At 46.3% G+C, this 14,219-nt stretch overlaps 1 protein-coding gene across 9 annotated transcripts in view; it reads left to right on the plus strand.

Moving 5' to 3' along the window:
• Positions 1–14,219, plus strand: part of dlg2 (discs, large homolog 2 (Drosophila)) — a 1,642,261-nt gene that overhangs the window by 152,584 nt on the left and 1,475,458 nt on the right. The gene's annotated exons all lie outside the window — the stretch shown is intronic.

The raw sequence follows: 14,219 nt of genomic DNA on the forward strand, positions 1-14,219 counted from the left end.
CGCCCCTAACCCGCCTCCATAATTAAATTCGCAGCCTAACTGTCCAGCGGCTCAGTTGACAGTTCACTGTTTTATGGAATGGTTATCTGGAATTCTAACTGAGTAATTTTGTTCACTGATGGGATTATGTACTCTGGGTGTGGGACTTCAATGTCCATCACCAAGAGTGGTTCGGTAGTACCACTACTGACCGAGCTGGCCGAGTCCTGAAGGATATAACTGCCAGTCTGGGCCTGCGACAGGTGGTGAGAGAACCAACACGAGGGAAAGACCTACTTGACCTCGTCCTCACCAATCTACCTGTCGCAGATGCATCTGTCCATGACAGCATTGGCAGCACTGACCACCGCACAGTCATTGTGGAGATGAAGTCCCGTCTTCACACTGAGGACACCCTCCATCGTGTTGTGTGGCACTACCACTGTGCTAAATGGGATAGATTCAGAACAGATCTAGCAGCTCAAAGCTGGACATCCAAGAGGCACTGTGGGCCATCAGCAGCAGCAGAATTGTATTCCACCACAATCTGTAACCTCATGGCCCGGCATATCCCTCACTCTACCATTACCACCAAGCCAGGGAACCAACCCTGGTTCAATAAGGAGTGTAGAAGAGCATGCCAGGAGCAGCACCAGGCATACCTAAAAATGAGGTGCCAACCTGGGGAAGCTGCAACACAGGACTACATGCATGCTAAAAAGCGGAAGCAGCATGCGATAGACAGGGCTAAGCGATCCCACAATCAAGGGATCAGATCAAAGCTCTGTAGTCCTGCCACATCCAGTCGTGAATGGTGGTGGACCATTAAACAACTAACAGGAGGAGGAGGCTCCATGAATATCCCCATCCTCAATGATGGTGGAGCCCAGCACGTGAGTGCAAAAGACAAGGCTGAAGCGTTTGCAACCATCTTCAGCCAGAAGTGCCATGGGGATGATCCATATTGGACTACTCCTGAGGTCCTCACCATCACAGAAGCCAGTCTTCAGCCAATTCGTTTCACTCCACGTAATAGCAAGAAACGGCTGAGCGCACTGGATACAGCAAAGTCTATGGGCCCCAATAACATCCCAGCTATCGTGCTGAAGACTTGTGCTCCAAACTAGCCGCGCCTCTAGACAAGCTGGTCCAGTACAGTAAAAGCTTTTATAGATATGTGAAGAGAAAAAGATTGGTGAAGTCAAGCGTAGGTCCCTTGCAGTCAGAATCAGGGGAATTTATAATGGGGAACAAAGAAATGGCTGACCAATTAAATATATACTTTGGTTCTGTCTTCACAAAGGAGGACACAAATAACCTCCCAGAGATGTCGGGGAACATAGGTTATGATGAAAGGGAGGAACTGAAAGAAATCAGTATTTGTAGGGAAATGGTGTTAGGGAAATTGACGGGATTGAAGGCCGATAAATCCCCAGGGCCTGATAATCTACATCCTAGGGTACTTAAGGAAGTGACCCTAGAAATAGTAGATGCATTGCTGATCATCTTCCAACATTCGATGGAATCTGGAACAGTACCCATGGATTGGAGGGTAGCTAATGTTACCCTACTATTCAAAAAAGGTGGTAGAGAGAAAACAGGGAATTACAGACCGGTAAGCCTGACATCGGTAGTGGGGAAAATGCTAGAGTCCATTATAAAAGATGTACTAGCAGAGCACTTGGAAAACAGTGACAGGATCGGACAAAGTCAACATGGATTTACAAAAGGTAAATCGTGCTTGACTAATCTACTGGAATTTTTTGAGGATGTAACTGGTAAAATAGATAAGGGAGAACCAGTGGATGTGGTGTATTTGGACTTTCAGAAGGCTTTCGATAAGGTCCCGCATAAGAGATTAGCGTGTAAAGTTAAGGCACATGGGATTGGGGGCCTTGGATAGAGAACTGGTTGGCAGACAGAAAGCAAAGAGTTGGAATAAACGGGTCTTTTTCTGAGTGGCAGGCAGTGACTAGTGGGGTACTGCAGGGATTGGTCCTTTGACCCCAGCTATTCACAATATGTATGAATGATCTAGACAAGGGAACGAGATGTAATATCTCCAAATTTGCAGACGACACAAAGCTGGGTGGGCGTGTGTGCTGTGAGGAGGATGCCGAGAAACTCCAGGATGATTTGGACAGGTTGGGTGATTGGGCAGAAGCATGGCAGATGCAATATAACGTGGATAAATGCGAAGTTATCCACTTTGGTGACAAAAACAGGAAGGCAGATTATTATCTGAATGGCAATAGATTGGGAGAAGGGGAAGTGCAACGAGACCTGAGTGTCCTTGTGCACCAGTTGCTGAAGGTAAGCATGCAGGTGCAGCAGGCGGTTAAGAAGGCAAATGGTATGTTGGCCTTCGTAGCGAGAGGGTTTGAGTACAGGAACAAGGATGTCTTGCTGCAGTTGTACAGGGTCTTGGTGAGACCACATCTTGAGTATTGTGTGCAGTTTTGGTCGCCTTATCTGAGGAAGGATGTTCTTGCCATGGAAGGAGTTCAGTGAAGATTCACCAGGCTGATACCTGGGATGGCAGGAATGACATATGAGGAGAGATTGGGTCGATTGGGCTTATACTCGCTGTAGTTTAGAAGAATGAGAGGGGATCTCATTGAAACTTATAAAATTGTGACAGGACTATGTTAGATCCGTGTGTTAATGGAGACACGGAATGCAGGAGTTGATTTAACAAGTGTTTAATGAACAAAGTCTGGAGGTGAACTAACAACACAAGACGCTACACAGGCTTATATACCCGAGTGGTCACTACTGGTACTACAGTATACAGGGGCTTCAAAAACATAGTTCCTCTTAAAGGTACATACACTACAATTCCTCCCCTTTTAGATAAATAGTACATAACATTTTAAGTAATCATTAAATAACATTTTTACAAGAACAATAATATACACATTTGCTGAAGTTAATCAATTACAAATTCAGTCTCTCTGGAGGCTTCCTGACTCGGTCCGGATAACGCCTCGGTGGTGTAGTAGGTTCTTTTGGCAAGGTCGATTCGGCTTCAATGCTAGTGTCGGGTTCATCTGGTTCCAGTATCACCGGATCGGAGGTAGATACTATGGGTATCTCTGCTTCATCACTAGGCGTATAGAGTTGTGGTGTAGGTTGTCCTTTTTCGGATGACTCTATGATCTGGTCAGCATGGCGCCTTATTATGCTTTCTCCAATGTCCACGGTATACATCAGCGGTCCTAGTCGTGTGCAAATAGTTCCAGGCTGCCATTTCTCGGTACGGTAGTCCCGGGCCAAAACTGGTTGACCTATCTGGAAGGTTCTAGTTGGCCTTTCATTCATGCTTTGAAATTGCCGGTTCTCTACGTCCCTTCTGATGTTTGGCTTGACCAAATCCAGCCGGCATCTTAGTCTTCTATTGAAAAACATCATGGCGGGGGTTTGGTTTGTAACCACATGTGTTGCATTCCTGTACGCAAACAAGAAGTTATCTACCTTATGTTGTAGATTTATGTCTTCATTACCCATGGCCTTTATGGCCTTCTTGAAGGTCTGGACAAACCTTTCAGCCAATCCATTGGTGGCGGGATGGTATGGGGCGGACGTGTAGTGCTTAACCCCATTGTTTTTTAAGAACTTCCTGAATTCTTCGGATACAAATTGCGGTCCATTATCAGAACAGATCTGTTCAGGCAGCCCATTCCTGGCGAATATGGTCCTTAATACTGTGATGGTTTTTTCCGTGGTGGTGGAGGACATCTTTATTACCTCCGGCCACTTGGAGTGTGCATCCACCGTGATTAAGAACATTGAGTCCATAAATGGACCAGCAAAGTCGATATGTACCCTTTGCCATGGAGATGAGGGCCACTCCCATGGATGTAGAGGGGCTTGTGGTGGGGCGTTTTGGACCTTCTGGCATCCTAGACAGCTCTTGGTCATTTCTTCGATGTCTCCATCGATACCTGGCCACCACACAAACGCTCTGGCTAAGTTCTTCATTTTCACTCCACCCAGATGCCCCTCGTGAAGCTCCTTTAGCACTCTATCCTTGAGTTTGGGTGGAATCACCACTCTGGATCCACACATCAAGGTTCCTCGGCACACTGACAGCTGTTCTCTTCTTTGCGAGAATGCTGGCAACAGTGGTTCGCCATGTGCTGGCCATCCCTTCACCGTTAAATCGTAGACTCGTGAGAGAGTCGGGTCATTTCTCGTTTCCTTTTCAATGGTAGAATTTGTCACCGGTAGACATTCCACTATGATCGAGTGGAATGTCTCCACTGGGTCCACTGTAGGCGCCTCTTCCACCGTTGGCAACGGTAGGCGCGATAACCCATCAGCATTCCCATGCTGTTTTGTTCCTTTGTACTCTATGTCATATTGGTGTGCCCCTAGGAAAAGGGACCACCTCTGTAGCCTTTGCGCTGTCATAATGGGAACGCCCTTTTTAGGGTTGAATGTGGAGACGAGGGGTTGATGGTCAGTCAACAAGGTAAACTTTTGTCCGTGTAGGTAATGGTTGAATTTCTTCACCCCCCACACCAGGCTGAGTGCCTCCCTGTCGATCTGGGCATAGTTACGCTCAGCTGAGTTCAATGAGCGTGACGCAAAAGCTATCGGCCGCTCCGAGCCATCAGGGAATCTATGCGATAATACCGCTCCCATGCCGTAAGGGGATGCATTGCATGCCAGTCTGATTGGCAGTGATGGGTTGTAATGAGCCAACACTTCCCTGGATGTGACCAAGCCTTTGCATTTATGGAAGGCACGTTTACAGTCTTCTCTCCATTTCCAAACTACTCCCGTTTGTAGCAGTGCGTTAAGCGGGTGCAGAACCGTCGACAAGTTTGGTAAAAATTTATGATAGTAATTTACTAATCCCAGGAACGGCCTTAATTGTGAGACATTTTCAGGCGCTGGGGCCTTTACGACCGCTTCAATTTTTTCAGGTGACTTATGCAACCCTTCTTCGTTAATGACATGGCCACAATATGATATTTGTTTCTGGAAAAATTCGCATTTGGGGCGATTTGCTCGTAGGCCCCGTTCTCTCAGCCTCGTGAGCACCTGCTCCAAGTTGGCAAGGTGCTCGTTGTCGTTTTCTCCTGTTACAAGGATGTCGTCTAGGTACCATTGAGTCCCCGGAATCCCTTGCAGGACTTGCTCCATAACTCTTTGCCAGATAGCCGGAGCTGATGCCACTCCGAAAACCAGTCGATTGTACTGGTACAGGTCTTTGTGTGTGTTTATCGTGAGATGCTTTTTAGAGGCCTCCTCAACCTCCATCTGTAGATATGCCTGTGCTAAGTCAATTTTGGTGAAACGTTTTCCTCTGGATAGTGAGGCGAAAATATCTTCTATCCTCGGATGAGGATACTGTACCGTGTGAAGAACTGGGTTTACAGTCACCTTGAAGTCCCCACAGATGCGAACTTTTCTCTGTTCTTCAGATTTACCATTATTCAACGTTTTCTTCATGACCGGGACGATGGGTGTTGCCCACTCGCTCCAATCTACCTTGGATAACACGCCTGCTTTTTCCAAATTCTCCAGCTCTGCATCGACGGCTGGACGAATTGCGTATGGCACCGGCCTTGCCTTAAAAAACTTGGGAATTGCCGCATCTTCCACTTTCATTGAGGCGGTGGCGCCTTTCAGGGTTCCTAGTTCCTGTTGAAACAATTCTTTGGCGTTAGCCAAGATTTCTTTTAATCGTCCAGGTGTGACGTCATCATCGTTTTTTTTCTTACTGGTCACCGTCAGTGCCTGAATGGAGTGCCAGTCTAAACGTATCTTTCTGATCCATTCACGTCCCAACAACGGCGGACCACCATCTTGCAGAACGTATAAATACAACTTCTGTATTTCCTTGCCGTTGTATACAACAGGCACCCTTATTTTCCCTCTGGGGTATACTTTCTGCCCCGTATATGTCTTCAAGACAATGGATGTGTCTTTCAAAGGTATATGTGGAAATAGCCGCTCGTAATCCCGTCGACTCATGAAGGTCAGAGCTGATCCTGTATCTAGCTCCATTTTGACCGGGGACCCCGCTATCGTGAGGGTAACCCAAATGGTCTGGTAATCTTCTTTGGCAATTACATTATGTAATTTGAGACAGCTTAGTCTCTTGTTTCCGGAGTCGCTGTCGCTCTTCTGGTCTTCGGAGCTACTGTCCGTCATCATTTGTACCTTTCTGTACTTTTCCTTATTGACCTTTTTACTGTCAGCGGAGTTCTTTCCAGATCTGCATACACGTGCAATGTGTCCCATCTTTCCGCATTGCCTGCATGCTTTGTCCTTGAACCAGCAGTCCTTCTGGTCATGGGTGGATCTGCCGCAGCGATAACATCTCTCGAAACCCCGTGTCATTTCATGGGTGCCGAAGTCCTGTGGCTTTTGCTGTATCTCTGCAGCTCCTCTTGCTGCTGCTTCGTATGATACAGCCACACTGAAAGCCTTGTCCAGTGTCAAATCTTTCTCAGAAAGTAGTCTTTTCTGTGTTCCTTTGCTTAGGAGACCGCAGACGAATTTGTCTCGTAGAGAATCTGCCAGTCCTGCCCCGAATTGGCAGTGCTTTGACAGCTTTCGTAATTCGGTGAGGTAATCAGCGTTACTTTCATTCTTGTGCTGATTCCTCCTGAAGAATTTGAATCGTTCCGCTATCAGCAGCGGTGTTGGGTTTAAGTGCTCCTGTAAGGTATCAACAATCTCCTTAAAATTCTTGTCCATCGGTTTGGCTGGAGTGATCAAGTTTCGTAACAGCCCGTATGTCCTTGCGCCCATCAGATTTAGAAGTACCGATGCCTTTTTATCATCCGCTACTTCATTCGCCTTGCAATATACCTCCACTCTTTCCACATATGTGGTCCAATCTTTTATATCACTATCGAAAGCAGTAATATTGCCAGTCTTCGGCATCTTGAAAATCTAAAATGGCGCTTCCTGCGCTTTTCTTTCTTCCCCGCCGAGTTAAGATGGCGCCTCCCGCGCTTTCCCGCCGCTGCCGCTGCTGCCAACACTGTTCTCCGCGGTTCCCGTTGCGACCTGCAGCTTTTCGCGGTATTTCTATATTTTTTCAAATATATCGCTTCAATAGTTTCTCCGTTACTTGGAGAACCGTTCCCGTCGTGGAGCGGACCCTCTGGGACTTTCCCCTCCCTCTGCTCGGTCCGAACGCCGACCTGCTTTGCAGCACCGGCCGCGCCCTGAGTGCTCCACCCTCTCTCTCTCTTTGCTTCTGCTTCCCGACTCGCTGCCCGGCCCCATTGCAGAGCCACCCGATCGAGCTCTAGCCGGCCGCAGCCCAGGAAGGATCAGTGCACTACCTGCCACCAGCCCGCTTAGCTGGGGAAACCACAGACTGGAGACCAAGCCTGGCCCTCGTTTTCGAGTTTCTTCGAGTTATTTATTTATTTATTCATTTTTTTCTTCTGGCTTCGACCTTCGTCTGAGAAATCGATCCCCTTGAGGTGCTGCCGAATTGCAGGTAAGTTCGTTTCTAACTCATCGCCACTGTTGGATCCGTGTGTTAATGGAGACACGGAATGCAGGAGTTGATTTAACAAGTGTTTACTGAACAAAGTCTGGAGGTGAACGAACAACACAAGACGCTACACAGGCTTATATACCCGAGTGGTCACTACTGGTACTACAGTATACAGGGGCTTCAAAAACATAGTTCCTCTTAAAGGTACATACACTACAGACTAGACAGACTAGATGCAGGAAGGATGTTCCCGATGGCCAGGGAGTCCAGAACCAGAGGTCACAGTCTAAGGATAAGGGGTAAGCCATTTAGGACAGAAATGAGGAGGAATTTCTTCAGCCAGAGTGTGGTGAACCTGTGGAATTCTCTACCACAGAAGGCAGTAGAGGCCAATTCATTAAATATATTCAAGAAGGAGCTGGATATATTCCTTAAGGCTAAAGGGATCAAGGGGTATGGGGAGAAAGCAGGGACAGGGTACTGAATTTGGATGATCAGCCATGATCGCATTGAATGGCGGAGCAGGCTCGAGGGGCCGAATGGCCTACTCCTGCTCCTATCTTCTATGTTTCTATGTAAGTACAGCTATAACACTGGCTTCTATTCGACAATGTGGAAAACTGCCCAGGTATGCCCTGTCCACAAAAAGCAGGACAAATCAACCCGGCCAATTACCGCCCCATCAGTCTACTCTCAATCATCAGCAAAGTGATGGAAGGTTTCATCGACAGTGCTATCAAGCGGCACTTACTCACCAATAACCTGCTCACTGATGCCCAGTTTGGGTTCTGCCAAGACCACTCGGCTCCTGACCTCATTACATCCTTGGTCCAAACATGGACAAAGGAGCTGAATTCCAGAGGTGAGGTGAGAGTGACTGCCCTTGACATCAAGGCAGCATTTGACCGAGTGTGACATCAAGGATCCCGAGTAAAACTGAAGTCAATGGGAATCGGGGGGAAAACACTCCACTGGCTGGAGTCATACCTAGCACAAAGGAAGATGGTTGTGGTGGTTGAAAGTCCATCATCAGAGCCCCAGAACACCGCTGCAGGAGTTCTTCAGGGCAGTGTCCTAGGCCCAACCATCTTCAGCTGCTTTATCAATGACCTTCCCTGTAACAAGGTCAGAAATGGGAATGTTGGCTGATGATTGCACAGTGTTCAGCGCCATTCACAACTCTTCAGATCATGAAACGGTCCATGGCTGCATGCAACAAGACCTGGATGACGTTCAGGCTTGGGCTGCTAAGTGGTAGGTAACATTCGCGCTACAGAAGTGCCAGGCAATGACTATCTCCAACAAGCAAGGGTCTAACCACCTCCCCATGACATTCAATGGCATTACCATTGAAGAATCCCCCACCATCAACATCTTGGGGGTCACCATTGACCAGAAAGTTAACTGGAGCAGCCATATTAATACTGTGGCAACAAGAGTAGGTCAGAGGCTAGGTATTCTGTGTCTCACCTCTTGACTCCCCAAAGCCTTTCCACCATCTACAAGGCACAAGTAAGGAGTGTGATGGAATACTCTCCACTTGTCTGGATAAGTGCAGCTCCAACAACACTCAAGAAGCTCGACACCATCCAGGACAAAGCAGCCCGCTTGATTGGCACCCCATCCACCACCTTAAGCATTCACTCCCTCCACCACTGGCGTACCGTGGCTGCAGTGTGTACCATCTACAAGATGCACTGCATCAACTCTCCAAGGCTTCTTTGGCAGCACCTCTCAAACCCACGACCTCTTCCACTTAGAAGGACAAGGGCAGCAGGCGCATGGAAACACCACCACCTCCAAGTTTCCCTCCAAGTCACACACCATCCTGACTTAGAAGTATATCGCCAATCCTTCATCGTTACTAGGATCCTGGAACTCCCTCCTTAACAGCACTGTGGGAGTACTTTTACCACACGGACTGCAGTGATTCAAGAAGGCAGCTCACCACCACCTTCTCAAGGGCAATTAGGAATGGGCAATAAATGCTGGCCTTGCCAGCGACGCCCATGTCCCATAAACAATTTTTAAAAGAATTTTCTCGGTACTAACTGATATATTTTTCAAACAGGCTGTAATTTCTTTTCATTGTGGATATAAACAGAAACAAATGTAATTATTTGCATCAGCAAAACTCTGCCGAGGAGCATTTGATATCGGTTGTGTGATTTTCTGTGGCAGGTGGGTGAAGAGAACACAGCTGTTAGAGCATAAGTATTCAGCATTTTCTGCTGGGAACATATGTGGAACAGAAATAGTTACAGGAAAAATTCCGCTCATGAACGAAACATTATAGCCAGTAGTCCCATTTGTTGAAATGCACACTTTTGCTAATGTTTTATTTTCAAAACATTAAACATTTTTAATTGATTTTAAAAGCTTCTTGAGACAGTAAACTTTCCTTGCCACCTAACACCATTGTTCAGTATTGTTGGTTGGCATATATATAGGAATAGAAAATATTGCGCAGTTTTTTTGTGTTTGCTCATATCTGGCCCCATTTCCGGTCTCCATATTATAAAAAGGATAGAGAGGCACTCGGGAAGATGCAAAAAAGATTTACAAAGATGATACCAGAATTGAGAGGTTATACTTATCAGGAAAGATTGAACAGACGAGGCGAGTGCCCAAAACCTGACGGTGCCAGCGCGGGCTACAGTTAACGGCCACCGGAATTAATGGCGTTGGCAGCACCGGTGTATATATAGGTGCTGCTTGCTAATTAAAATTGGCGCAGCGCTAAAATTACTGTGTAAGGCTGGTTTTCGGACAGTAATCTCAGCAGGAGGCCCAATGTAGCGTGGGCCGTAGCGTCCCTGGAGCAAGAACAGCATTATCTTAAAGCAAGCCTGTCATTTTAGAAAGCAGTGGCGGGCCCTTAAAGGGGCACTGTGCTCTAAAATGAAAAAAATTAAAAATGTTGAAAAATAGACCGTTTTTAGGCCTTTGCGCTCAACTGCCTTCTGAAAAAAGAAACATTGCTAAGAATTAAAGCTGAATTGCCTTCCGCTCCTTTAAAAAAAAATGGGAAATGTGCTTCAGCACTAACACAAATGGCTTAGCAAGCCAGGGAAGGGGCACCCAGGGTCTCGCATGCAGCACTCTAGCTTTGTGCAGGGGGTCGACACTGCAAGAGAGGTCCTCTACCTACGGGCCAGGAGGCCCACCAGAAAGAAGGAGGTGAGACCAGATCACCGAGGCCATTGCTGCCAGCAGTGTCACCTCCATGACCTGGCTCCAGTGCCCAAAGAAGTTTTTGTGACCTCAGACCAGTGGTCAAGGTCCGTGAATGCATCCTCAAAAGCCATCTCCTACTAACTGCACCACCAGCCTTACACACTGCTCAATGCATGACCCACCCTTCCACAACACTCACTTACCAGCAATTTGTACCAAACATGAGGCACACCTCCCATTCCTAGCTTCACCTCACCCCTTTGGAGGAGACGGTGTTGGCCCTTCTTGGCAGGGGCATAGCTGAGCCCTTGGCCAGCAGCAGGGCTGAAAGAATACAAAATGCTGGTATTCTCATGCGTTATCCTCCTCCTCACATGTACCTCTTGCTTTCATGTCCTGCCCTCATCACAACTCCACCCTTGTGCCTTCCTCATTTCACGCAGCCAAGAAATGCAGCCTGCCCAGCCAGTGGTTGACCAAGAAGAGGGAGAGGAGAGTGAAGAAGAAGAAATACCGTTATTCGATTTCACAGTCCCAGCCACCAGCTCCTCCAGGTCGACCTGCAAGGCCATTTGCAGTGACCCCACTGAAAGTCAACAGCCTTCCACCAGTCATGCTACAGCCACTGGGGTAGCACTGCGTGACATCAATAGGATAGGCAAGATAGTCACTAAGGGAATGTATACGGGTGATTATTTGATTTCTTGATGTCATATTGGATGGATAGATGTATAAAGTTGGATTGAAAAGTTTGCTTTGTGCTGGCTTTTATTTCAGCATCGTGGTCAAGAGGACGTTGTGATGGTCAGTAACAGGGAAGGTAAGGTGTGGGATAAATGTTGAAAGGGGAATTGGGGTTGTAGTCACTGGTACCGCAGGTGGATGATTTCATCCCGGATAACCTGGCCCGAAAGGGGATGTCTGGGTTGCATCCTTCTGCGTCTTCCTCTTCTGCATCTTCCTCTTCCCTCTACAAGCAGATGCTGGAAACTTGAAATAAAAGCAGAAAATGCTGGAAATACTCAGCAGGTTAGGCAGCATCTCGACCTGAGATGTTAACTGCTTCTCTTCTCCACAGATGCTGCCTGACGTGCTGAGTATTTCCAGCATTTTCTGTCTTCTCAGAGGCCTTCCTTTGCCATCCGAGGCCTCGCAAGCATCCAACAGACTTTAAAAACTTTTAACATCTATTGCACCAAGTTACTACTTCAATAAAATATTAAAAATCCAGTCCAAAAGCTGAAATGCAAACTTACCTGAAAGATGTGTGTGTCCCTTTAAGTAGCACTGACAGCGTCTCTGTAGGTCTGCAGCATGCTTACTTTTAGAAACATAGAAACATAGAAGATAGGAGCAGGAGTAGGCCATTCCTCCTCATTTCTGTCCTAAATGGCTTACGCCTTATCCTTAGACTGTGACCCCTGGTTCTGGACTCCCCGACCATCGGGAACATCCTTCCTGCATCTAGTCTGTCCAGTCCTGTCAGAATTTTATAAGTTTCAATGAGATCCCCTCTCATTCTTCTAAACTCCAGCGAGTATAAGCCCAATCGACCCAATCTCTCCTCATACATCATTCCTGCCATCCCAGGTGTCAGCCTGGTGAATCTTCGCTGAACTCCTTCCATGGCAAGAACATCTTTCCTCAGATAAGGCGACCAAAACTGCACACAATACTCAAGATGTGGTCTCACCAAGGCCCTGTACAACTGCAGCAAGACATCCTTGTTCCTGTACTCAAACCCTCTTGCTACGAAGGCCAACATACCATTTGCCTTCTTAACCACCTGCTGCACCTGCATGCTTACCTTCAGCGACTGGTGCACAAGGACACCCAGGTCTCGTAGCACTTCCCCTTCTCCCAATCTATTGCCATTCAGATAATAATCTGCCTTCCTGTTTTTGACACCAAAGTGGATAACCTCGCATTTATCCACGTTAGATTGCATCTGCCATGCTTCTGCCCAATCACCCAACCTGTCCAAATCATCCTGGAGTTTTCTGAGCGAGCTTAGCACCCAGTGTTAAACTCAGCGCAAAAGTCCAAGTTCGCAGAGCGTGGTGTCAAGTTGGCGTTGCATGATGACTGACGTCACACTCTGCAGACTTGCATGTCTAGGGCTAGCACTGCTAATGGCAGCGCTCTGGCCCTCACCAAAATGGTGGCCACCGAGTCCCACGCCAGAGGTGGCTGCCTTTTTTTTCACAAAACTAGCAAGTACCCGAATTTCTGAGACCAAAACTCAGAGCCATGAATATAAGATATCACTCATAAATCCAATAGGAAATTAAGGACTTCTTTACCCAGAGAGTGGTTATAATGTGGAACTCACTACCACAAGGGGCATTTGAAGCGAATAGCATAGATGCATTTAAGGGGAAGCTAGATAAACACATGAGAGAGAAAGGAATTGAAGTTATGCTGGCTGGGTTAGATGAAGAGGGGTGGGAGGAGACTCGTGTGGAGAATCAACACCGGCATAGACCTGTTGGGCCGAATGGCCTGCTTCTGTGCTGTACATTCTATGTAATTCCTATGTCAACATAGAAAAGTAGCAAAATCTGATCAAAAGCACCAAGGAAGCTGAGACAGGCCCCAAAAACTAGACTTAAGAATGGCCTAATTATAAACCTATGACATGTGAAAACACACAGTTACTTGGAGTTTGCAACAAGCTACAGGCATATTTAAAAAAACATACGTACAATAGCCTAAAGGCAAAATACAAATGTTAAAGGGAAGAAACTGGTGATGCATGTCTAGTGAAGTCCAGGGACATGCTACGAAAGCAAATTTTTAATTTTTACATTAAAATGATGTATTCTGGTTAGTCTTAAGCTCTTTTGTACAATACAGTTGATGAGATTTTTAATCTTAAATTAGAATAGAAAAACAAAGTACCATTTGGATTTTTAACAGACCAACCAGACTGTCACTTTTCAGGATTTTTGACCACTTTTCCACAGGATGGATTTAGGTTGAGTTATGGTAAATACTGGCCTGGAATTTGCAGTCGTAATGATGGTGAAACTGTCAGCATTCGCCGTCATTACAACTGTGAAACTGACAGCAACTTCTGGCGTCCACAGTTTACCTTGGAAATCCAGAAGTTGCTGTCAGCCATTCCCTGCTCCTCCATAGGCTGTGCTGTTGAACTCCCTGTCAATCAATTGAAATCACTAAACTGACGAGAACTTCCCCTTTTATGCTGTAATATTGCTGTTAAAAAAAAAAACCCAAAAGTTAAACCTTGTTCAATGAGGTGTAACTGGTTTTTTTTGGCATACATGAGTCACAACTACTGCTGAACAACTTTTCTGGCCCTGAATAACTAATTTTATATTTGTAGAATGTCATTTTTCCATTATGATAAAAAATTCCATGGTTTTTAATAAAGTATATATTTTTCTTTTTGTTTATGATGTTTCATCATCTACCTTAATCCCATGTGCATGTCCCAATCTTTATTTCACTCTCTGTAAAATGATTAAAAAGTGAAGGATAATGAGTGCATTTTACTTCCTGGTTTGCTGTCTGTGAGAATTTTTCAATGTGATTGGCTGCTTAGCCAGCTTGATGACATCACTGTGCT

Source organism: Somniosus microcephalus, chromosome 10, assembly GCF_052327205.1.
Source record: "Somniosus microcephalus isolate GS21.2 chromosome 10, FLI_Smic_1.0, whole genome shotgun sequence".
NCBI classification, from domain to species: Eukaryota; Metazoa; Chordata; class Chondrichthyes; order Squaliformes; family Somniosidae; genus Somniosus; species Somniosus microcephalus.